This window comes from Cupressus sempervirens, chromosome 5 (assembly GCF_028749045.1).
Source record: "Cupressus sempervirens isolate cs-2001-9-10 chromosome 5, ASM2874904v1, whole genome shotgun sequence".
Lineage (NCBI taxonomy): Eukaryota > Viridiplantae > Streptophyta > Pinopsida > Cupressales > Cupressaceae > Cupressus > Cupressus sempervirens.
In genome coordinates, this window is record NC_143122.1 from 625869582 (window position 1) to 625894799 (window position 25218).

Genomic DNA, 25218 nt, shown 5'->3' on the forward strand with positions numbered 1-25218 from the left:
ATATTGACTATTTCCTGGCAAGATCTACAGGGTCCTTTATTTGACCTGAGGAGGTATGTGAATAATATTTTGTCTCTTGTTCCCCTTTGCCATCCATGATGCCTGAGGTGCATCATCATCTCCTACTTCAAGGGTCACATTTGGTTCAGGGCTATCAGGACAAACCCTTTCGTCTTCCCCTATTGGACCCTCTAGCAATTTAGCCATAATGTCAGTATGGTCCATGACCATCCTCCTAATCCTTTGAGGATAAGGAATATCAATGTAGAATCCTACAAATTGGGGATCAATTCTTTTTAGATCTCCCTCTACCCTCAAGACATCATCAAGATTTGTCAGTTGCCTCACCTTCAGCCACTATGTTTGGAATGATATCTTCATGGGCAGCTCCTTGGTGCTTGGCAATACATAGTTCCTCATCTCCTTAAGGGTGACCCTCATCCAACTATCAGGGTCATACATTCTATAGGGGCCAATGCACAAATTATAATGGTGCAGATAGGAGTGGATTGAGGCTAGGGCTTCTTTGCCAATGTTGAAATCACCAATCCTAAAGAATCTACATAAAAGGTTCCCCTATGCACCTTGGGTCCTAAATACTCCCTATCTACTAGGAATAATTGCTAGATAAATTCAATTATTCCTAGCCTAGGAGGGATAAATTTGGAAAATATATGGGGTGGCTGGGGACAACCATAGACTCTCATTAGAGAAAATGTGGGAAATAAGAAAATATCTCCCTAGTTATGATCCAATCTCTTTCCCTCAGGAGGCATGGCTGGTCTTAAAAGGGCTTTCAAAATTTTAGGATCCTTAAAGTATCCTGGATCTAACATCCTCATTATCACAGTACTAAAATTATTTAAAAATGATACAGAATTAGAAAAGTGGTAAGTACTGTCCCATACCTGCATTCACAGCTGCACTGGCAAATCTCCATTTATGTCAGAAGTTTGATCGATGAAATCATAATTGATATACCCTAAATTCTTGTAGAGAATTAAGTGTATTAGTAATGAATAGTAGGGGAAAATGAAGTCTTTCAAATTTTCAGCCTAAGCCCTAGCAATATTTTCTTTCATTACATCCAAAATATGACTAACATAGTCATATTCACCAGCATGGTAGGAGTCCTATACATCCCTTGCAATTATAAATTCTACTCCATAGACCACATCAGAGCCATCTTTACCCACCACTTTATGGACACCATATATAGTCTTGACAAAATAATTTTTAAATTTGTCCAGTGGCATCATTTTCTCAACCTTTTTAGGGTAGTCACCCACTTTCTTCAAATCCATAGGAATGTGTTGCAACATTGATATTCTTGTGTAAGCTTTGGTATTTGCTTCAAATTTCCTCTATAAATATTTTAAATCTATAGGTTGACCCATAGCTTCACCTAATCTAAAGGCCTCCATGGTTAGATTATAGCATTGAAATAGGGCCTTTATTAAGTCTACATCTACAAAAACCTCTAGAAAAATCAGCTTGGCAAGGTTCTTCTTCCACGGGTTGCACATAGGAATTTTCTTCTCCCTGTTATGATAAAAGTATTTGAAAAGTTTAGGACCTGTAACACTAGGCATATGGCATCTCTGCATTGGGCATATGGGTCAATAAAAGCTTGATCATATGTAGATTTTGCATTAGAAGAACTAGGAAAGAGTTTTATCCATTCATCTGCAAATCTACTCGGTTTTCTCTATCTGGTCTTGCCTCCCTTAGAGGTTGAAGTCTCTAAAACTGCCATGTCTGAAGCCTGAATTTTCCCTACTTCTTGGTCAGACATTTTGAAAATATGCCAATAAAACACTCAATATGGATATTGCTATGTTCTTAGGAGGTTTTGGAAATAACAAATTAGAATGCTTAGAAAACTTAGGAGATGCTCAAATTCTTTCTCTCTACAAATGGCAAACTGTGATTACGAAAAGAGAAAAATCTTGACAAGTTAATATGTGCAAATCAACATTCAATTTTCATTGATTTCAATATGCTTGAAATACAATATCAATCTATTCTATTAACTCAAAGGAGTGTCACCATTAATATCCAACTATGCACTTTTCATACTGCATTCAAATCCTACTAGTTGAGAATGTTACTATTGTTTCTTTACCTTAAAGAAATGATATTATTTTACTGTCAAAACAAGATCCTATGATGTTATGACAACACTAGATGAAAAGACTTTCACAACATCACATTATTACAAAATTAGTTTTTCAATCTTATGAACACCCCTTGAAAAACTCTTGTCAACCAGTTGGACACAATGACAAAATCCTTTACGACCTTACGATCCCTTTGTTGTCACATCATCGGCATCAGCTTTATCCCCTTCTATAATCATACAAAAAAAAATTCTTAGCATCACAGATTAACCCTTCTTAACCTACGATCCTACGATCATAGTTACATTCACCTTTTCGTAACATCGCTAGTGATCTTGTATGCTTCTATGATGTCATGACAAACGTTTAAATCTTTCATATCGTAGCATCGATGACTTAACATTTTTCATGGGCGATATTACAACCATACCCTAATCATAACATTGGAAGACATTTTTAATAACCTTGAGATCTCTTGATGAAACATTCATCATAAGATCAGAGATCATTATTTGTCACTCAAAACACAAAAAAATCCTTTTCTGGTCCCACTAATCTTGATATTGCATACATCTGGCACTCATAGATTTGTTTTTTCCAATAAGGAAATAGACACTTGTTTGACATCACATTACCTTTATTTTCCTTTATCTTCTTTATGATCTTACAATAGTAAGGCATCGCATCATCACAATACCTCAAGATTTCCCTTATGATCCTTCGATATCCACCCTTTCATAGGATTGTAGCTACCCATTTCACTGCTCCCAACACCACGATAAACCTTCTTGTCATAGTATTAGAGATAGATGTAATGCAAACCATTTAAACTGTTATATGATCATACGATACAAAGGAAATCATATGATTGGGAAGACTTAATTTCTTGACTGCGACATCACGACACAACATCAATTGTGAGATCGAAAATGCTAAAACCATTGCTTGCGATACTCCACTAACCCTTCCTTGTAATATTGTAAGAAACAATGCACTTAGAAAAAAGAAAACTTGCTCAATTATATGGCTTAGGGTTAGGGCTTAAACTCCCAAAAGGAGAAAACCATAGAGTACTGAACCCTATATTTGGGAATATTAATCAATCAAATTCAAGAAAAACTAGGGTTTATTCTGAGAATGGATACAAGATAAAAAAAACCCTATCAACCAATTTAATATTTTCACCATAAATCTAAAAATTTAGCCTTGGTGGAAAAAGGAACTATCACATTGTATCCAAATCATAATAAGGGAGATACCATTGACGTGAGAGAGAGAAGAGGGGTGTGATCAATTCACCCAATAAGGTTTATGTTCCTTATTGGGAACCACACAAAAGGGATAGGACTTTACAGTCTCATAGGTTTATGTGTCTTGTAGTCAATCCCATGAAAAAAGAGAGGTAGGATCAAATGGTCTAACATGTGTGTGTTCCTGATAGTTAATACCATAAATAAAAAGGGGCAGGATTGAATGGTCTAGTAGGTTTGTGTGCCCGATAGTCAATCCCACAAAATTTTCACCTTGCGACAAATTTAAACCCTCATAATATTATACTCCTATACCGCGATAATGGTTTGTGTATGCACTAGGATAGATCAAATGGTCTAGCAAGTGTGTACATGGTATGGTAGTCAACCATTCCAAGATGTGTATAAAGGGAGAGTAATTGACCCTAGAAAATTGTGATATGATAGTGTACTCTATATGATGCACCTAAGAAATGAAAAAAAAACATAAGAAAATAAGGGGAACATGTATGCACCCCGCCTTCTTTAGATGAAAATAACTACTTATTTTGGCATCTTAAGGAAGTGATGAATAAGGATAAAATAATTTCAACATCAAGATAGTATCCACAAGCAACACTCCGCACAAGCCAAAGTGGCCACCACTCCTATGAGGCCATGGAAGGGAAGAATGAAACAAGACACCATGAAGGAAGTGAAAAAGGAAATCCTTGAAAAGAAGAATACACTATAATGAGGCTCCAAGGTAATTGTTCTATCTACCATGAAAGCCCAATTGCAAGTAATATAGGATTGTATGTCACATGATTTGTATTTCTCTCCAAACCTACCAATTTCCTTCTATTCCAGTCTCCTCCTTTTGACTCAATCCTACTTCTTTGCCTATCTATTTTATTAAAATTTAGCCTTCTTAACATGTGTTCACCCTCCTAGTTCTAGATTCCATGTGTTTGATTCAGATAAAACTTCAATTTTAATTAAGTTCACATAGTCTCCTCTTTTAAAGTTAGCTCCCTGAAAACAAATGTCCACTCACTCTGTACCATTAATGTGGAGTTAAAAATATCTTCTTAGTTTAATACTACTGATTGAAGTAAAAATATGTCTCTATTTTATGATTAAATTTAGAATTTCATCTTTAAAACGTACAAATTTGCTTTCAATTTGACTTACAAAAAGACAAGCATGTACATGTGTATATATCTAATTTAAAATGGGCATTTTAAATTGAATTTCATCTTTAAAACTTAAAAATTTACTTTCAATTTACACATGTACCACTCCTTGTCATTGCTTGTTTAACTTAGATATGTACACATGCACATGCTCGTGTTTTTTGTAGGTTGCAGGTATTGGGCATTGACTTCCCTAAATTGTTAGGATGAGTGTGCCCTATCGCAATAACTCAATGGTAAGAATGAGGAGATAATGTTTAGGTCCAATCCTATCCAAAACCTAATTATTGTCTTCAGAAGGAGGACATGTATTTGATTACCTACCCTTTTTAAACCCCTGAGTTATCTTTGTATGTGTTGTTTGATTTTGAGTTTGTTTGGTTTTGCTCATGTGGCTTTTATATGGATTTGGCTATATGATTTATTGGGTAAATGATTTAATTATGATTCTTGGATTAATCATATAATATTGGAATAATTAAATATTATTTGATTAAAATGAATTATTAAAATATGAAGATATTTAATTAATTAAACATTAATTAATATGTATCTTAATTTAAACGTTTAGTTTGAAAAATTGGATAAAGAGAAATTATAAAATTAAAAATTTAATATTAATATATTACAATTATATAATTAATGATGATAGAATTAGAGTTGCTTTTAGATAGTGGGCTTTAATTATTATTATTAATTAAAATAATAAATTATGCTTTTAAAAGTACTTCACAAATAAATAAAGTGGAAACACATAAAATAAAATATTACTTAACTAAAAAATGATTTAAGTGTGCATGAAAGGATTAACTAATATATATACTTATTATTTAATGACTATTTAGAGAAATATAGAACAAAAACCCTAAGTAGGGTTGGAGCTCTTTATTAGAGATTTTTTTGGGTCATTTAACACACATGGGTTTTTGGAGAGCAATTTGGGAATTGAAGTTAAAGAATTGTTGAAGGATTATGAGTATTTGGATTGCATGTGTTCACCAGATTGTCCAAAATTTTAGCTATCAGATTGAGGTAGGGTTTGCGAATCCCTTTGTGGAAATTATTTGAAAAATCTACCCACCTCATGTCTGCCACATTGCTGAAATTTATTTATTGAAATTTATAGAACGAAATCTCTAGAACAACTTTTCTTTACATTTGAAATATAATTGAATAATGTATTGAATTATAAACTTATGTGAGATGTAAATAGTAGAATCATGGTGCTGAATTTTTTATTAAAAAAATAGATCTGAGCAATGGTACACAAAATCAACATTAAACTTTAAAGGAAAATGATTATTATCAACTAGGGTTTGAAAGATAATTATTTAAAAAATTCAACATAAACTCTCATAAAGATTCATTGAACAAAATTTATATTTGTCTAAGATTTAAATAAAATTCATGGGTTGAAAATCTTTCCAAAAAGAAAATACATTTGAGATAGAAAACTAAGTATATTATGCTTGCATGTTTCAAAAGATCTTAGGCACATGAAAATAATAATTTCATGCTTATTTTTGCTTTTAAAAACTATTATTTTATTTTTGAAATTATATATATATATATAATTTAAATAAATATTATTTATTTATTTTAAAAATCAAATAAATATTATTTGTTTATTTTAAAAATCAAATAAATAAATACTCCTTTTCTATTTTTGGCGAAAGCGGTGAGCCATTGATATATTAATAAATAACACTAGTTCAAGGTTCACGAGGGAAATAATTAGCAAGAAAACCCTCAATCCTCACTGAATACATAAATTATATAGTTTGCAGCCCAAAAATGATCTTCAATTGAGTGGGATGCAAGAGAAAGGAACCATACACATATCTAAAATTCTCTTATAGAATGGGCTAGAATCATTATTGCTAAACTCTTTCTAGTAGTCCATCTAGAAGTCAATCAAAAGATGACCTATAATAAATAATCAACAAAGTGCCTGAATTAAACTTGTGATATTGTGCAAGCATGCCATAGCACATCCCATGTGATACTGTGTGAGTGTGTCAAAGTGCATCCCAAAAAGAAAAACAAGAATATTGGGACTTGATTAGCTAAACTTTGAGTCAGGGAAGAGAAACATGTCATGAACTAGATACAAAACCCACAGTTGGTGAACTCATAACTAAACTGGTCGACATAGTCAAATCTAGGGTAGAGTGAAGATGAGTACTAGACCAGTAACAAAATGAAAGGAGAAATTCATTGGAAGCCACTATGGGAGGACCAAAAATTAATACCATACAACCAAAAGACCAGTTAGACAACCTTGATGAAGAGTGAATAATTCAAGATATTCATCAACTAGAAGGCTAAGGATTATACTAGCATTGCAAAGTGAAGTCTACTATATGAGTGCAAAATCTATCCATTTTGAACAAGAATCATGCCAAGGTTGGTCTATTCTTCCATTGGCATCACATGACACCCATCCTTATCCTCAACCATTTTTAGGTTGGAGAAAGTCACAATTAATTCAAAAATGGCATATTGGTGGAAAGTTAGCCTATCAACAAATCCACTAGACTAGTGAGAAACCAAAGAAGGAGCATCAGCCCCACATGGAAGAGAAGAGTTATTTTTAGGAGAAAAAGATTCACATGATAGAACTCTAGACCAAGTGAATGACTAAAAATGAAAATCGTGACTAAGGATGGTCAAAATGGCCTAGAGCTTGGAGAAAGTTGCAAGCCCCATTTCAAAGGGTAGGACCTGACCCACATTCTGAAATGTGTATTGAAGTGGATGAGTATGATGAGTTTGAATAGACCTTTTTAGGCTATCCATGATAAATTTGAACTCCCATTTAGTTTCATAGGGTCCCATAGAAAATTGCCAGCAACCAAATCACTATAACACCAAAGATCATACTATTTAGTAAGCTTTGACAGAGCTACAAAGTTTCTAATTTGAGGACACATTATGGTGTTGATGATGTATTTAAGATCCACCCAGCATTGGACATAGTCCATGATATGAGAGAGAAATATTGAAGCCAATTGTGTTGAAAAAATGAACCCTTTTTTGGTTAGTGCAAGCACTTCCACCCCAATAATGCATCTAATAACATTGGAGCATAATAGGCACAAGCTTATAAACACCCAAGCCAACTAAAAATCTGAGATGGGGTCCTTAAATGACCTTCCCCACTCCACAAATTTTAGGTGTATTATGAAATTCCATGGACAATATTCCATATTTGGAGAGAGGAAAAGGACATGTGAGAATGAATAATGTCCAACAAGTATGGGTATAAAGAGAAACCCACAGAATGACTCTGGGAGATGTGGCATGATGTATCAAGAATGCACTTCAATGGACAAGGTTCCATACAAAGGTAAAAAGCCATTTCCCACATACCAAAACAATCATCTTTGAGAAATTAAGAAGATTTATTTTCTCTATATGTACTTTGCATCTACAAGAATCTTCACACTAATGAAGGGAAAGCAAATAAAGTGATTTGGAGCAAGAAACTCCACAAAAATCCCAATGTACTTGTAGCAAGATAAATGATGAATGTGTTGTATGCAAGATAATACATAAGTGCATTAAATGCCCAAAGTTACGAAGATGGGATAAGTCAATCTCACATGATCTATCAAGGAAAACTTCACTGGTAGAAAGTCTAGAGACAACTACTACTAGGGTATGGTAATAATGCCCTTGAGAAGAAGATGAAAAAAAAAATCAATCATTGGTATGATAATAGGGGCACAATCAAAAAAAAAAAAAATAGACGGTCATAACTCATAAAGATGAACCCAACTAGTTACATAACCAAAGTGAGAGAAAATTGGTACCAATTTAGGAGAAACCCACACTGTCCAAATAGATAGTTACTTGAAGGTGAACTTGAGGTACAATCAATTAGAATACAAAAAAACCAATCCCAAATAAAAAATGAAGTTAACTGGTACAAGATAAATCAAGTCCTACTCTATCCAAGTTAATGGTGGCTTGAAGGCTAGGATAGTTAAAATCGATCACACTTGAAGTTGTTGAATCTATTAAAATATTGTCATAACCTAGGTGTGCAAGGTTTTTTTCTAGAACATTACCTTCATGGAGTGTATGAGAGAAGGTTACTGTGGTGAAAGAGTCAATGAGAGCCCAAGTATAGTGAAGAATGTAGGAATTCTTCTAGTTTCCAGTTGACATGTTAATGTAAGCATTCAAAACTACTTGTGAATCACTTTCAATGTGAAGATTCTCAATCTTTAATTTCTTTGCCATAGATAAGCCTTGGAGTAGAGCATGGGCTTCAAGAATTTTTTTTGTACCTAGTGGAATTGGTTACTCCAAGAATGCAATACCTCCCCCTTACGATCCCTTAAACACTCCCTGATTCTAGACATGCCAGGGTTACCATAGGAGCATGCATAGAAATTTAGTTTAATGACATTTTAAATTGGCAAGGATGATTTTATACCCTTTCTATGCTTGGTTGGTTAGTAGATAGGCCTATTGAGAAGATTTGAAGGAGAGGGGAGACCTTCCCACCCATTGGAAAGGTTAATGTCCCAAGAAGAGATTACAAGGTTCTCTAAGGTATTTATGGCATGGGAGTCAACAACGTCGGTAGTTGAAGACTTTATTTGTTGCAAGACTACATTTAATAGGGAAGATATTTTCTTAAGAAAATGTTTGTTTCTCTCCCACTAGATGGCCTAAACAACAATAGTAGGGGTGCCAATCAAAATGGAAGAGAACAAGGAATGGGGAAATATGTTGACCAACTTTGAAATACATCCCATAATGTTGAGGGTAAAAGCATGCAAATATTGAATTTATGAAGAATATGGAACCATCATTGTTGTGCAAATTTTCACTCTAGGAGAAGATGATCAAAAGTTTCCAATGTTGAGTTGCAAAGAACACATTTAAAAGGTTTCACTATGTTTAATTTGGAGAGTTTGTCACTTGTTAGGATTCTTCTCTTTAGTGCTAACCAAGAAAAGCATCCATCATTTGGTAGGACAGAGGCATTCCAACAAAATTTGAATGCTCTATGTTGGTTCCTAGCTTCTTTGCATTTCATGGAAGCCTTGTATCCCATCTTGACTAAGTACCTTCCATCTTTTACAAGAGCCTAAATAATAGAGTCCTATTGATTTGACAAGAAAATAATCCTATCTTTGACTAAGGATTGGAAAGAACCTTTGCAATATTTAGATAATGGAAGGAGGTAAGGATCTCTCCAAACCACCTTCCTTGTATAGATTTCCACATGATCAATGTATTCTGATAAAAAAATTCCCCAATGGGATTGAAAGGTCTTGATGCACTAAAGGTTTAGGAGGGAAGTTAAGGGGATTGGGGGAGACCATTCCAAGAGTCACCCCAAAACAATATTTTTTCACCATTGTTAACTTTCATGTGATGTATTTTGTAACTATTCCTCTTGAGGAAATCATTGAGTTCCATATTATTGAACCCCTAGGAGGATCTAGGGTAGTAAATATCCTTGTGGGATCCAACAAGTCAAGATATTTTTGTTGGATAAATTGAAACCATTATTGTGAGGGCATTCATATATTTTCCACACCAACATCCCACTAAATGGAACATTTCTTTTGGATAGATCTTGTAGGCCAAGTTCGCCTTCATGTTTATTATTAGCTCCTAAATTAACATCTTTTGAATAACCCGGTGATAGGAACAAATATATCTAGGGGTAGTTATTTTCCATGTTTAACATATCTATTCAGACACCTAGGCCAACTATAAGGCCACAATCCTTCTTTAGGCTCCACAAGACCTAGGTGGTGTACCTTAGAGTATTTCATATGGTACCAATTTCAAAACATATAACTAAATCTAGACAAAGGAGATAAAACCCCTATTTCTCCTATACCCATGCAATGACAAAGATAAGTAGTAGCAAATTGCAAAACCTATGAAATCCACAAGTTGAGTGAGGGAATCCTTTCAACTCCTAAACAAAAAGGGAAATGGATATTTGATTAAAGTTTTATTTTAACAGATCCCATGTATGCAACAACAAGAACATGTTGATCCTATAGCTGATTAGTGCCTTATCTATGGGGTAGTTCCATAAATCATACATATACATCTATGATACCAGTAACATATTCCATACATCAAGCTATCAGATCTATCCTATCACTTTGTGAATTAGACATCTGTGTTCATAAAGACTTCAGACTTATGAAATATCCTTCTCATGAAACCAAAAACCCTATCAATTATATCAAGCATTTACTTGGCTCTTTGTTCCAATAACAAAACATATAAGACATACGAATTTAAGGGGTTGAAAATGGGTTTAAGTTCTTTTGTCTTAAACCACAAAATGTTGCAAATAAAAAAGATAGGAGATAAGATCAAAATGAAACTAAGAAGTTTTTTGTTCCTTGTATTCATTCCTTTAAAAATATACATTCAAGATGCATGTAAATAACTCATAAAACTACTCAATAGACTAGAACTATCTATATTGGATTCATTGTTATTCATATAAGAAAAAATGCTAAAGAATGGTGGAATCATAGCAATGGAAAACCTTCCAAATTGGAACCATCCTTTTGGTATCACAGTAGTGAAAAATATCCAATAAACTGGAACCAACCCTAGTGAAAGAAAGAAAAGATAAAGATATAGGAGAGGAAAGAAATCTTGGATTTGATCTAGAAGTGACACATGTCCACTTGAATCTCTATCCACTAATACTGCAAATCCTCTCTCTTCTCTCTACAACTGAAATTTGAAGGGAATCTCATCATTGAACTTCAACAAACTCAAAATATCTGTTCCAACTAATCAAAAACCTTCATTCTGATAAAAACACTAGGTATGCATCTTAAATTCTGATAAATCTTTCATTAAACTAACTTGGAGGTGAAAAAACATCACTAATTACATCTCCACTAACTTTGACGCACACCCAGTTCACCATTTTACCAAAAAACCAAGTCTAAACTACCCTACCAGAATATACTTGAAAAACTAGCACCTCAGACAAAACCTTGAAAACATCATGCATATGGTTTCTTGTGCAAAAATAAACTATAAATCTGGAAAGTTTGTTCCAAGGGTTTTCTATTAGTATATAATAGTCATATATTCGCTTATCAGAAATGTCCAAGAGATTTATTTGAAAATCAGGTTCAGGCATGGCTCTCAGGACTGTATTATTTTGCAAAAAATTAATTCTTCCTAAGGTCAAAAACTTTATAACATAAAATCTTTTGATTTAAATATGTCTATAGGTTGAACTCCATAAAAGAATTAAAACATATTATTTTGGAATCTAGGTTTTTCCCTCCAAATTTCCTCTGGGTCAAACTACTTTGACTAGGCTTGACACGTGTCACCATGTGATTGGTTCATCCCTATAGATTGGCTTGTAGATTACAATATCTAATTAGGCCCAATGCCACATGGTGGCCTCTGATTGTATTGCCATGTCACCATGGCTAACCTCCCTGCATCTTCCTTTCATGAGATAACAACAACCATTGATTTGTGCCACATAGTGTAATCTGGTGCATCCACCTTGCAACTGCCACCTTAGCATCTGCCACCACATGTTGCACTATCATTACATTGCTATCCTCATTATCATCTTGCCACATCATTGTGACATAGTGATGTCACGACATTTGGCACTTCCATCCATGTCACTTGCCTCGTAATCCTCACCATATCACCAATTGCACGTCACTGCTCCTACCACATGGCATCCTGTCACTATGTCACCACCCTTGTTAGCAACCACCATGTCACTAGTGACATAGAAAAATTTCACCAAATGTCCTATGGTGCCATGTCATTGCCTTAGTTTTCGTGCCAAGTCTGGAAGTGTCTGCCATGTGTCATTTTGTTCTTGATCCACTTGGTGCCACATGACAAGTTTTGATTCATTATTTTGGTTCAATGTCAGCTTCTTATCAGGATATTCCATGCATTATTTTATTCAAAATATTATTAATACCCACCTTTTGGCCGAGGGCCCAACATGTATGAGTTGGATTCCTTAAAGGCCTGTGTCTTTTAAGACAGTTTTATTGGAGGTACTTTAGTATATAACCATTAAAAATAGTCTTCACCTACCCAATGTGGGATCAAAAGCTTGAATGATTTTGCTCTTTCTCACAATAGAACAATTCCCCTTTCATTTCAAAATCAACCATCTCATCCATGCCTTTATTTTGCATTGGCTTTAGATATCCAATAGCCTCATAAACATTAAACCAACATTTTAGTGGAATGAATACGAAATCAAGAAACTCTAAATCTTTTTCCCCAAAGAAAAATAGTGACACTTGTCTTGAAAATTCTTTCAAAACACCTTCTAGAAACCTAAAATGCTCCATTGTCTCATGCTTGGCTTTTAGATATCTCTTGTTTTCTTTAGTTATTGGAGAAATAATAAGCACTCGACCAACTATAACCAAACCATAACCTTTCAGCCCAATGAATTTAGCTAGATTGTTTGTCATAAGTCTCATTGTTTTGACACCAATGTCCCTTAAAATCTGTGCACCAATTTCGTATTCACAAGAGTTAATTGATAATCCTAGTTCCACATTAGCTTCTATGGTGTCATGGCCTTGATCTTGGAGGTTATATGCACGAGGCTTGTGACCCAACCCAATTCCTTTGCATTTGTGCCCACATAAGGAGTCCAAAACTCCTCTTCTAGTTTTGTCAATTTCCTTCATTGCTGATGCAAGTTGATTCCCACAATCATAATGAGTAGATCCAAATATGTCACCAATGAGACATTCTAAGTGTACTCTCACAAGGACATTTTGTCCATCTCCAATATTACCCTTCACCATGGCAATATGTTCAATCCCATCAAGTATTGAATGATAGAAATAGACCTCAAAGGAGCCCCACTTGGTTGGCAAATGAGAAATGATAGTTTGTTCAACTAATTTCTCTCTCTTTCTTCTGTATCTTATCAGATTTGCAATGGAAATGATTGGTAAATTGCATTCCATCACAAATTTCCTTAGCTTTGTTAAACAATCTATTGATCCAACCTCAATGACTACATGCGAAAGCACACTTATAGGCTTTAATCTTGCTAATGACACCAAATCAATAGAAACTTATGTGTGCCCAACTCTCTTTAATACACCACCCTTTTTGTTTCTAATTGGGTAAACCTAACCAAGCTTCCTTAAGTCCTCTACCTTAGAATTTGAAGAAGCAAGTGCTAGAACAATACACACTCTATCCACTGCTGAAATTCCTGTCGATATACCAACTTGGGCATCCATAGACACAATGAAAGCTATAACAAATGTATCTTCTTCATTTTTGGGTACCATAAGTGGCAATCCCAATCTCTCCAAGTCTTCTTCTATCATGCCAACACATACAATTCCAATGCCATGTTTCACCATGAAACCCATTGCTTCTCTGCTTATAGAAGATGCTGCCATGATAGATCTCCCTCATTTTCTTTGTCATCATCATCTACTCTTCAATATACACTATGGCTTATCAATTTGATAGCATTTATTTGGGCCCCAAATTGGGTTTGACTAATTTTTTTTTTCAAATTGAAACACTTGATCTTTCAAACTAGTCCACTGAGTCTACTATACTGAATGGAAACAAAATCAATCATTGATTGGTCATTTAGAAAACATCTTTACCCTTTTTAACAAATTGCTATTTTATGCCCGAAAGGCCTATGGGTTGGCTTTAAAAACTGACTAAAACACCTAATTGAGCCCTAAAAATAAACACACTAATACTCTGCTCTACATCCTTGCACCCTATCAAATTTCATCATATGATGACATATGGGTCATAATATATTGACCATCAAATTTTTTTAGTTGAAACTGCCTGCATACACACATGTCATAAAATAATAAAATGTGTTTGGTTTTGGCTTGGAAAACAAGCGAGAAGGACACTTAAAGCACAAAAACTGGGGCATTAGTTTACTATCACAAGGAGAGTATAAATTTGTGATTTGGGCTCATGATTAATAATTGGGCACATTTGGCAAGCGGTCAAAGATAGGTACTCAAGAATTACATAATTGGGAACACTGGTAGAAAATGATTTTCACAAACAAAATGGACTTGGGAAAGTGTGCAAATGGATTCATCAAGAATTGAAAACTGATAGACTTAAAGTATTTTTAGAGTAGAACATATTAGTATAATCCATTTGGTCTCATCAATCACAGATTCAAAACTATGACATCTCAAATAGGGGTACCAATCAATCTACACTTTTAGACACCAGTAAAACTTCATAAATTGCATTTGGAATCACATTTGAAAACTAGTCAAATAGGTTGGTCATAGGCTCAAATCTGGAACATAGAAAGTGTCCAACCTCTAAAATGTAATACAAAGGAAAATTTCTTAGTAGGTTCAATTGGGTCAAAATTATAACTAGTCAAAGAGGGCCTCCCAAAATTTTGAATAATTTGCATCAACATGACAACGGTAAAAAACCAACTTTGAGGGATTCAAAACCTAGTAAAAAACATATTGAAATGACTTGAAAAATGAATCATAGGTTCTTTTATATGCACACTAAATTCTCCCAAAGCTGCAAGTCATGAAACTTTATCGGGTGCAAAATATTCAATTGCTAACAAGGCTTCTTGTCATTGTTTGACACTTACAACAAAAATGCAGATTTAAGCAATGCTCAAAAAAAAACTTCATAGAATGAATTAGAATGAAAATTTATCTTCATGGGACACATGAATATACTAAATGCAATGTGTTAGAAACATAAAATATCTCATATGCTTCAAAGTGACAGCTGGGTATGCATGCATTAAAAGCGCTTACAGAGCTCAATTTTTAGAAATGTACTCAAAATCAGAGCTTCAATTTTGAGTCCCAAAACTTATCATATTCCACTTCTAGTAGGGAGATAAGAGGAACGTTGGATTCACTTTTCATATTACTAGTCCATAAAAATTCTTGAATGATTTTTCTCAATTTGAGAAATTATACCAATCGGAGGTTGGAGTATCGAGAAGTAATAGTTTGGGATAATAGAGAGAACAAATTTTATTGGAAACTACAATTGAAACATTTTTATGTTGTCACTTATCTCAAACCTTACCAGTGAGATAATTTCTACTTGAGTAGAGTGTCATATCAAGATGATTGATGAAGAGGATTTGAGAAGAAGAGATAACAAGGGGACCTAGTGGAAAGGTTGACTTATAAGGAATTACAATGGGCACTTGATCAGTTAGACTTTGACAAGATAATGTGTTGTTTAATTATAACACTAAGTGGAGAAGATAGTTGTGTTGAATCCTAGAAGACATGACCAATGAAGGAAAATATATATAGACTTAACTAAGATTCAAAGTAGAAGATTAAGGAACTTATAGTTGAAGTCAAGTTGTGCTAGTGTCTACTAAGTGAACAATAGAAGTCAAAAAATATAGTGTCAACTGAGCACCAACAAAGACATAGTATTAGAAAAGTTGGACTGAGCACCAATAAAAAGGACTGAGTGAAGATAGTTTAAGCCAAGCAAGAAAGGTAGTGATGACCGAGGCTAGGGAACATAGTTTTGGCTGAGTGTAACCATTTTATAGTTTGTGAAGAAATTGAGATTCCTAGCCGACATAGTTGAATTCTTGAAGTATGTAAAGCATTTTGAAGTTAAGGATTGATGAGATGGAAAATTTAATGAAAGGAAAACCATGTTTGAAAATTTCTAGGAATGGATTCAAAGAGACATTTTCTAAAGTTTCTAGGAGTAGGAAACACAAAGATGGTAGGATTTGATGAATCTAACCTAACCCTAAGATCAATGGTGATGTTTAAGAGGAAAAATGTCAAAGTTACCTATTTAAGGAGGCATAAAGGCTAACCTAAAGAGAGGTTGGAAGAGTTGTTGATTCTATTGGTTAGCAAACTTGAGAAGAAGGATGAACAATGATGAGTTGAGGTGAAGAGTGAATTCTTAAAGGGTTGCCAAGCGAATTAGTGATGAAGATGATAATGCTAGAGGCTAATCATTAAATCAGTTATTGAATCAAATTTTGATATGTATTTGTAAAGTGAGTTATATTTATCAGATCAACCTATTGTTACTTTCTAACCATTGTATCAGTTGAAATCCTTTAATCAAGGTTGACCTAATAGTCATCTGTAAATCCTTTAATCAAGGTGACATTCTAATATAATGTTCTTAAGCCCTCTAACAAGGCCACTCCTAATAGGGTGATTAAATCCTTTAATAGGGTCACACATAATAGTGTGTATTGTAACCTTTAATAGGTTTGGCTCCTAATAGAGTTCACTTTAGAAGAGTGAAAAATTGGTGACATGTTACTTATGATTTTTCCCAAATTGGGTTTCCACATTAAATCCTAGTGTCTTACTCATGTGGATGTTCTTTAAGTTGTTTACTATTAAATATTTTACATTATGGAAGTTTGTTATTGTTGGGACAATGGAATGCAAGTTTATGTTACTGATAAGTTTCTATAGAGGCTGAGCTACTTAATAATTAGATCTAAGTTGTTTGAAGATTTGAAAATTTTAATTGGTACATCTAGACATGAGGATAATTGACCCCCCTCTTAGTTATTCTAAATTTTTCTAACAATTGGTATCATAGATTTGGTTGTTGTGAAGGAAAATTTTGAAGGGAATGGAAACTAAAGATCAAGATGTACATGAAGGAGATACCCAAGTTAAATGAGGATAACTTTTCTACATGGAAAAGTCTGATGAAACTTAACATTTCTAGAATTGGAGTTTCAAAATTATTATACTTTAGGAATGAATATGTAACTGTACCTACACCTATGATAGTCCAATAGATAAAGGATAAACAAGAACACAATCATGCAATGTTGGAGATTACATCTTCCCTAAAATACTCAGAGTTTGATGATATAAAGATTGAAATATTGCAAAAAAGATGTAGGAAAAGTTGGAAAATTTCCATGGAGGAGATAATAATGTACTTAGAGCTAAATTAGAAAGCTTAAGAGGAAAGTATGATGAAATGAAGATGGTAGAAGGTGAGAAAATTGCTCAATATATTGAAAGAATCAAAGAAGTTGTGAATGCTATCAAAGGAGTTGATGGAAAGATCAATGATGAGAGTCTAATCAATAAGGTATTGAGAAGTTTACTTCCTATTTATTATATTAGAGTGTCTACAATACAAGAATTGAGATGTACTCCTGGTAATGAACTAACCTCAGATAGTTTGGTTGGTAGACTCATTACTTTTGAATTGTCAAATTTTAATAATTCTAATGTCCTTGATATTGAATCTGCTTTCAAGTCACAATTGGTTTTACATAAGTCTAAGAAGAAGAAAGGAAAGTATGAGGTAAGAGAGAGTGAATCTCCTAATGATGATCTTGATGATCTTGAAGCATTAATGGCTAGCTTCCAAATGGAAAAGGAAAATTCAAAGGTAAACTTCCTATAATCTATTTTTATTTAATAAAGTTGGTCATATTTCTCAAGATGTCTTGATAGAGATGACAAAGATGAGAGGAAAGACAAAAAGTTCAAAGGCCAGAGAAAAGATGGAAAAGACAACAAAGGATATGAGGATTACGAAGGAAATTACAAGAAGTCTTGTTACATTGTTGAAGAAGAGACCAATGATGATTTTGAAAGTAATGATGAAGAAGTTGTTTATGTTGCTGTAAAAGATGACTCCAATGAAGTTGAAAAAACTACACTTATTTCATCTATGAGTAAAGACGATAAATGGATAATTAACAGTGGTTGTTGACATCACAAGACCTAAAAAATTATAAAGGAGGTAGTCTTAAGTTTTGTAATAATGCACCATGTCTTGTGAAAGGTAAAGGATCAATAAAATTGTTTGATAAGATTAGATATGATAATTCTTATTAGATTGGAGGACTTAACTACAATTTTTTGAGTGTGGCATAGTTGAATAGTTTAGGCCACAAAGTTAAATTTCAGTAAAAGAAGGAGAAAATTTATAATGGTTCTGGAGAATTGATTGTAAGTGGAGACTGAACTTGAGGTAATTTGTTCTATCTAGACCTATCTAGTGATACATGTTTGTTTGCACAATGTGATGATATATGGTTATGACATAAGAGGCTATGTCATGTAAACTTTGATAATTTGGTAAGCATTAGTAAGATGAATAAAGTAAGAGGGTTACCATGATAATGTGATGTGTAAACAATGTCAATTGGGAAAAATGAAAAAGTCTCATTTCAAGAGAGAGACCTATAATTTTGATGTTATTTTAGAGTTGGTTTATATTGATCTTTATGCGCCTATTGGTGTGCAATGCTACTATGGTGAAAAATACTTTATTCTATTTGTTAATGACTACTCTAGAATGATGACTGTGATGTTTCTTAAAGAAAAATCTGATGCATTTCAAATGTTTAAGTGGTATTTGGTTAGAGTTGAAAAGGAAATAGATAAAAGATTTAAGTGTCTAAGATTTGATAGAGGAGGTGAATTCATATATGGGGAATTCAACGTATTCTACAATGATAGAAGAATCAAGTTATAGATGTCTACACTAAGGACCCCTCCATAAAAATGGTATAGTTGAAAGGAGGAAAAGATCAATCATGGACTATGCTACGACATTGATGATGGAGAAGAATGTTGCACCCAAGTACTATAAAGAAGTTGTAAGTACAGTTGTTTATATCTTGAACAAAATACAAGTTAAGAAAGGTATTAATGTTACACCTTTTGAGTTATGGTATGGGAATGCACCTAATGAAAAATATTTTAAAGTGTTTAGAAACAAATATTATATACTAAAAGACAATAAAAATGGAAAAATTAATGAAAAAAGTGATGAAAGAATATTTTTATGTTATTCCACTAAGAGCAAAGCATATAAGTCTTTGAAATCTAACACTAACAAAGTTGTGGAAAGTGCAAATGTGAAATGTGATGAATAAAGATAAAAGAATGAAGTTGAATGTAAGAAGAAACCTAAAGATTAAAAAAATTTCATATACATTGATGAAGGTGATCCCAAAAACTTATCTAAACTTGAGAAGAAGGTTGTCAAGCTGCAACAACTAGTGAATGCTAAGTTACACTAGCAACATGTCGAGAATTAGGAAATTGGTACCGAGTGTTAGGAAGAGCATGCTGAGCATCAACAAGTGATTGCCAAACAACCAAAAGAGAAAGATGAGATACAATAAGTGATACCTAAAGTGAATCTACAAGATGAACCTAAAGAAGAAGTAAGAAAAAAAGATCCTATACTAGAAAAATATGTGATAAGACACCACACACCTGATGAAGTCATTGGAGATTAAAAATCTATAGTTATGACAAGGAAAAGATTGAGGAGTGACACATGCCTACTAAGTGAATTTTTCCCAAATTAGTAAAGGATTCTTTAGATAATGAACACTGGACTCAAGCAATGAATGAAGAGATTGAGCAAATAAAGAAGAACAAAACTTGGTCATTGGTACCTAGACCAAAGTACATAAATGTTATTGGTACAAAGTGGGTATTTAGAAACAAGCTGAATGAGAAAGGTGAAGTCACAAGAAATTAAAAAATATTAGTTTGTAAGAGATATACACAAGAAGAGGGTATTAACAATGGGGATATATTTTCCCTTGTTGCAAGATTGGAAGGAGTAAGAACTCTACTTGCATATACTCTTATAAAGGATTTAAAGTGTATTAGATGGATGTCAAGTTTGCATTTTCAAAAATTCTAGAAGAAGAAATCTATATTGAAAACTTGAAGGATTTGTTAACCCAAACAATGAAAATAAGATATGTAAGTTGCACAAATCTTTGTATGGATTGAAAGAAGCACCTAAAGCTTGGTATGTAAGATTGAACACATATCTATTGAAGATTAGTTTTGCAAGGAAAAATGACAATGGAAATATATACTTGAAGATTGAATTTGAAAAGCTGATACTATTAGCAAAAATATTTGTTGACGACATCATATTTGAAGGAACAGATGTATTGTGTAAGTTATTTGCAGATCAAATGAGGTAAGAGTTTGAGATGTTTATGTTTGGAGAGATCAAATATTTTTTTAATTTGCGAGTGTATCAAATGAAGAAAGGTATCTACATTACTCAGTCAAGATACATCAAAGAGATAATCAAAATATTTGGTATGGAAGACTCAAGACTAGTTGGAACACCTATGACTACTGGCTATAAATTTTCAAAGAATGACGATTCTACTAATGTGAAACAAACCTTGTATAGATCAATGATTGGAAAGTTGTAATATATTGTTCATAGAAAACCATAAATTGCACTACTAGTTGGGATTGTTGCTAGATTTTCTAAATATCCTAAGGAGAATCACATGATGGCTGTGAAAAAAATACTAAGATATCTAGAAGGAACATAGGAATATGGATTGTATTACAATAAGAATGACAAGTTTGATCTAGAAGTGTATACTAATGCAAATTGTGCTAGAAATATTGATGATAGAAATAATACAAGTGGTGGAGCTTTCTTTCTAGGAAAGAGACTATTTTAATGGACAAGAAAGAAGAAAAATTGCATTTCACAATCTACAATAGAAGCTGAATATGTAGTTGTAATAGTCAATTGTTAGATAAAATAATGTAGATTAAGCAATTATTGAAAGGAATGAAGGAAGAGATCACTAATCCAATTGTCATATTCTATGATAATACAAGTGCTATAAACATATCTAAAAATCATGTGATGCATACTAAGACCAATCATATTTCTATCAAGTATCATTACTTGAGAGAGGTTGTACAAGAAAAATAAGCGAGATTGGAGTATGTGAATACAAAGGAACGAATAGTTGACATATTCACATAAGCCTTACCTAAGGATGCACATGAATCTAAGAGGTAAATTGAGGGTGATTACCCTAACTGAGGCTACTTAAGTAAAGATGGAGCTCCACATCAAATGTTTTGATCAGAATATCTTACAAATTGATGCAGAAGGTCACACTTTAGGACTTACTTAAAGATGCGAAAAAAGAAGCAAAAGATGTTGAATTAGTCATAAGCAAAATGATAGAAGAAGAACCTCATTCATAGAACTGACCAAGAGATGAGCAATAAGCCAATCAAATCCATAAAGCCTATGAATCCCTGCATGCAAAAACCTATCATAGAAGAAAAAGATGAGAAGAAGCAAGGGTTTTGCTAAAAAATGGAGATAGAAGAAAAGTTACTATCAAATGAAAAATGCATAAAAGATAATGGAAAAAGTACAAGGCTCAAACTTATAAAGGTGAGATAGAAACCCTAAACTAAAAAACTAGGTTGCACATTATTAATTAATAATTAATTAATAATGCACCTAAATGAAGCTTAAGTAACTAGAGTAATATAAGCTTATATAATTAAATCAATATGATTTAATTAATAAGCATAAGTGAAAAATACTCTAATACCCCCCCTTAAGCTAAAAGCAGGGAGAAAGCTTACCTAGCAAAGCTATGAAAGCAAAAAAAGTGGGTCCCGACAACAAGGCCTGATCAGGTACCCAGTACAAGGAAATCTCTATAAACTAGAGTAAAGGAGAAAACCCAGTGGGAAAAAAACTACTCTCAAAAAAAAAATGTAAAAGCAAGCAAAGACAAAAAAATGACTTCAAGAGACTCTCTCAAAGTCATAAGTACAATGCATGCTACCAACCCCCCCATGAGAGAGGGTCAAGGCTCCAAAGCCCCCCCAGAATGAAAGAACCCTTAGATCAATGAACAAACCACTGTGACTCCAATACAGAGAAGTGAAAGTCAGTGGACACTATAGAGGAAACCTCAAAAGCTGAGGTGTCACTGGAAGGCTGAGCTGATGCTCAAAGAAGTAGACACAAGGATCCTGAAAGGGAATCCCTAATGTAAGTGGTATGACAGGTGTACTAACAATGTCATCAAAGAGGAGATGAATGTCCTCTGTAGAATCCTCAACAACAACACTTGGTGGCTTGATGAATGGAGCTGGAGGATCAAGCAGTGCTGAAGAAGAACTCTGTTGAACATAAAAGAGCTCAAGAGGAGGTGGCAAGGCAATCACAACAGTAGTCTCAGGAACAACAGAGAGGTTCAAGAAACTTGACTGTACCACATGATGCTCTCTCAAAGGAGGAGAGTCGTGCTTTGGAAAAGGTGGACCAAAGTGTGAAAAGGAGTAGAGACAAGTGGAAAGATCAATTGTCCCTATAGCAATAATACCTCCTATCATACTATCCTGAATGAAAATTGAATTTTTGGTGAACTCAACTGTCTTCTCGGACCCACTGTGAGAAATTTGATAAATAGAGAGAAGGTTTGCAGATAGAGATGGAACATACAACACATTGTTGAATGTGCCATCTTGAATGCATACAGTGCCTTTCCAACAAACTGTCATAACAGTGTTATTCCCAATGATAATATGGGGAATAGGAGAAGCCTCAAAAGAAGAGAAGATCTCTCAAGAAGATGCCATATGGTGACAAGCACCTGAATCTAGTATCCAAGGAACCTATGAAGGGGATGTGAAAGAAGCTCATAATGCATGACCCTTTCCAAAATCCTATCCAACTATAGGATTGATAGAAGAAGACTGATAAGCAGACCCCTGTGAGCAAGAAGAGGATGGAGAGGAAAGATTTCTCTTCTAAAGAAGAGCTTGCAAATTTGCTATCTATTTCTCATAACCATCAAACTTCTTCTGATAGCAAAGTGACTCATCATGTGTTCCCTTCTGACAATAGGAACATGTAGGTCTCTCAGTCTTCTATTTCTCCTTCTTAGAAGAAGACAGTGGGCTAGTAGAGTGCTGAGAAGAGGAATCTAATATCTACTTTGACTTCTGTGTACTCTGAGGTGGCTTGGCAATCAATGTCTATGACTGTGAACTTGTAAGAGATTCCATTTGAGTGAGCTTTGATTGCTGATGAGTCAACCAGTCACAAAAGGTCTCGAAAGAGGGCATAACATGTCGTGCACCTAGAGCATCCATAGTGGAGTATAAGGTAGAAGTGAAAATCTAATAAGGTCCTCAAAGCTTGGACAATATCAAAAAGATACACTCATTATCAGATTTTGTCTTTCCAGCAACATGTAACATAGATTGAAGAGAGTTGAATTTCATCAGGAAATCCTCAATGTTGGTGAAGGATTTAGGAATCAAGGAGGTAAACTCTGCATCTATTTGTAGAACCCTGAACTGATTCATTGTCTTAAATAAGGTTGAAAACTTGTCCCACATAGCCCTGGGTGTATTCAAACCATCCAGGTGAAATAGTAACCCATCTAAAATATTCATTGCAATGAGGCCCATTGCCTCATCCATTTTATTAAACTGCATAAGAAGCTCATAAGGCCTATGTAGAACTGGCTGAGCCACATTGAGACATGACCATAACCCCTTTTCCATAAGCAATCTGATCATCTGTCCTTTCCAAGTAAGGTAGTTCTGTGGTGTAAGATAGGCGACATAAGAGTCTGCCATTGAGAGAAGAAGACAAAAGTAGAAGGGTCTTATTCTAAATTTAAAGTATAGAAAAGAAAATGGTTCCCCCCATAATAGATAATGATATCCCTCAAATACCAAAGTAAACAACTATAGAAAACATAAAAACTGAGAAAGGAACTTGTAGAGAGGAGAGAAACAAAAGCCTCTACTTCAACGCAAAAATTGGAAGCTCAAAAAAATTCAAAAAAAAAAAAAAAAACTAGAACTATTCTCTTTGCCTCTGAACCAACCTTCTAACGCTTCTTTCAGATCAGAAAAATACCTCTGTATGCCCAAGTTATGGCTAAAAAACTAATTGCAGGTCCAAAAAAGGAGCTCTCTAGAAAATTACAGAGATGGGAAAAAAATTGACAATCATATGGATGTCAACAGCTAGTTGCTGGGAAAAAATTTGAGAGCCAAATTGACGACATCAGTGGCTAGTTAATGATGTCACAGATCGTGAAATGACATTAGCACAACCCTAAAGTGGATGACATCATATTCCAGAAAATGGTGACGTGTCTCGTGAAGGTGATGTCAGAAGTCAATTTAATTACATTAGTTGTCAGAATGTTGACGTTAGGCTGTAGGGTTTTTAGGTAGCGGCACCACTACAAAGGTGGTGCTCAAGAGGTGGCGCTGCCAGTGGCTCGGTCGGCAGAGCTGAGCTACGGTGGCTGCAGGGCAATGCATCAATGGTGGCTACAGAAGAGTGGTGCCGCGGTTGCGCAACGGATACAAAGCTTGCTCAACTGAGTGTCGGTGGTGCTTGAGTGGTAGTGGGGTGGCCACTAGGTAGAGTGCCGGCGGTCACCCTATTTTTTGATTTTTTTAATAAAAAAATGCCTTGATCTATTTGTAGGAGGCCGTACAACACTCCTGGGAAATTTTTTTTTGCCTCCCAGAGCAACGTTGTCCAAATCAAAAATTTTTTATATGGAAACAAGGGTTTTGATGCCTTCTGGATCCATCCTCGACATTTTTTTGACCTCAACCTACATTAAAAAATAGTGACCCCCCTATTTTCTTAAAAAAATACCTAAAAAATTCTAGATCTATTCTACCAAACCCTCGTTCTCCTTTTTCTCCAAATAATGAACAAGCTATAGTAGATCTAGCTCTGATACCATGTAAGATTTGAGAAAATAAGCCAATCAAATCCACAAAGCCTTCGAATCCCTACATGTAAAAACCTATTGCAGAAGAAAAAGATGAGAAGAGG

General features: G+C 34.2%; 1 pseudogene; it reads right to left on the bottom strand.

Annotated features, from left to right (window-relative positions):
- Window positions 1-12644: 12644 nt before the first annotated feature.
- Window positions 12645-22736, bottom strand: LOC149557456 (bifunctional riboflavin biosynthesis protein RIBA 1, chloroplastic pseudogene; annotated as a pseudogene).
- Window positions 22737-25218: the final 2482 nt, after the last annotated feature.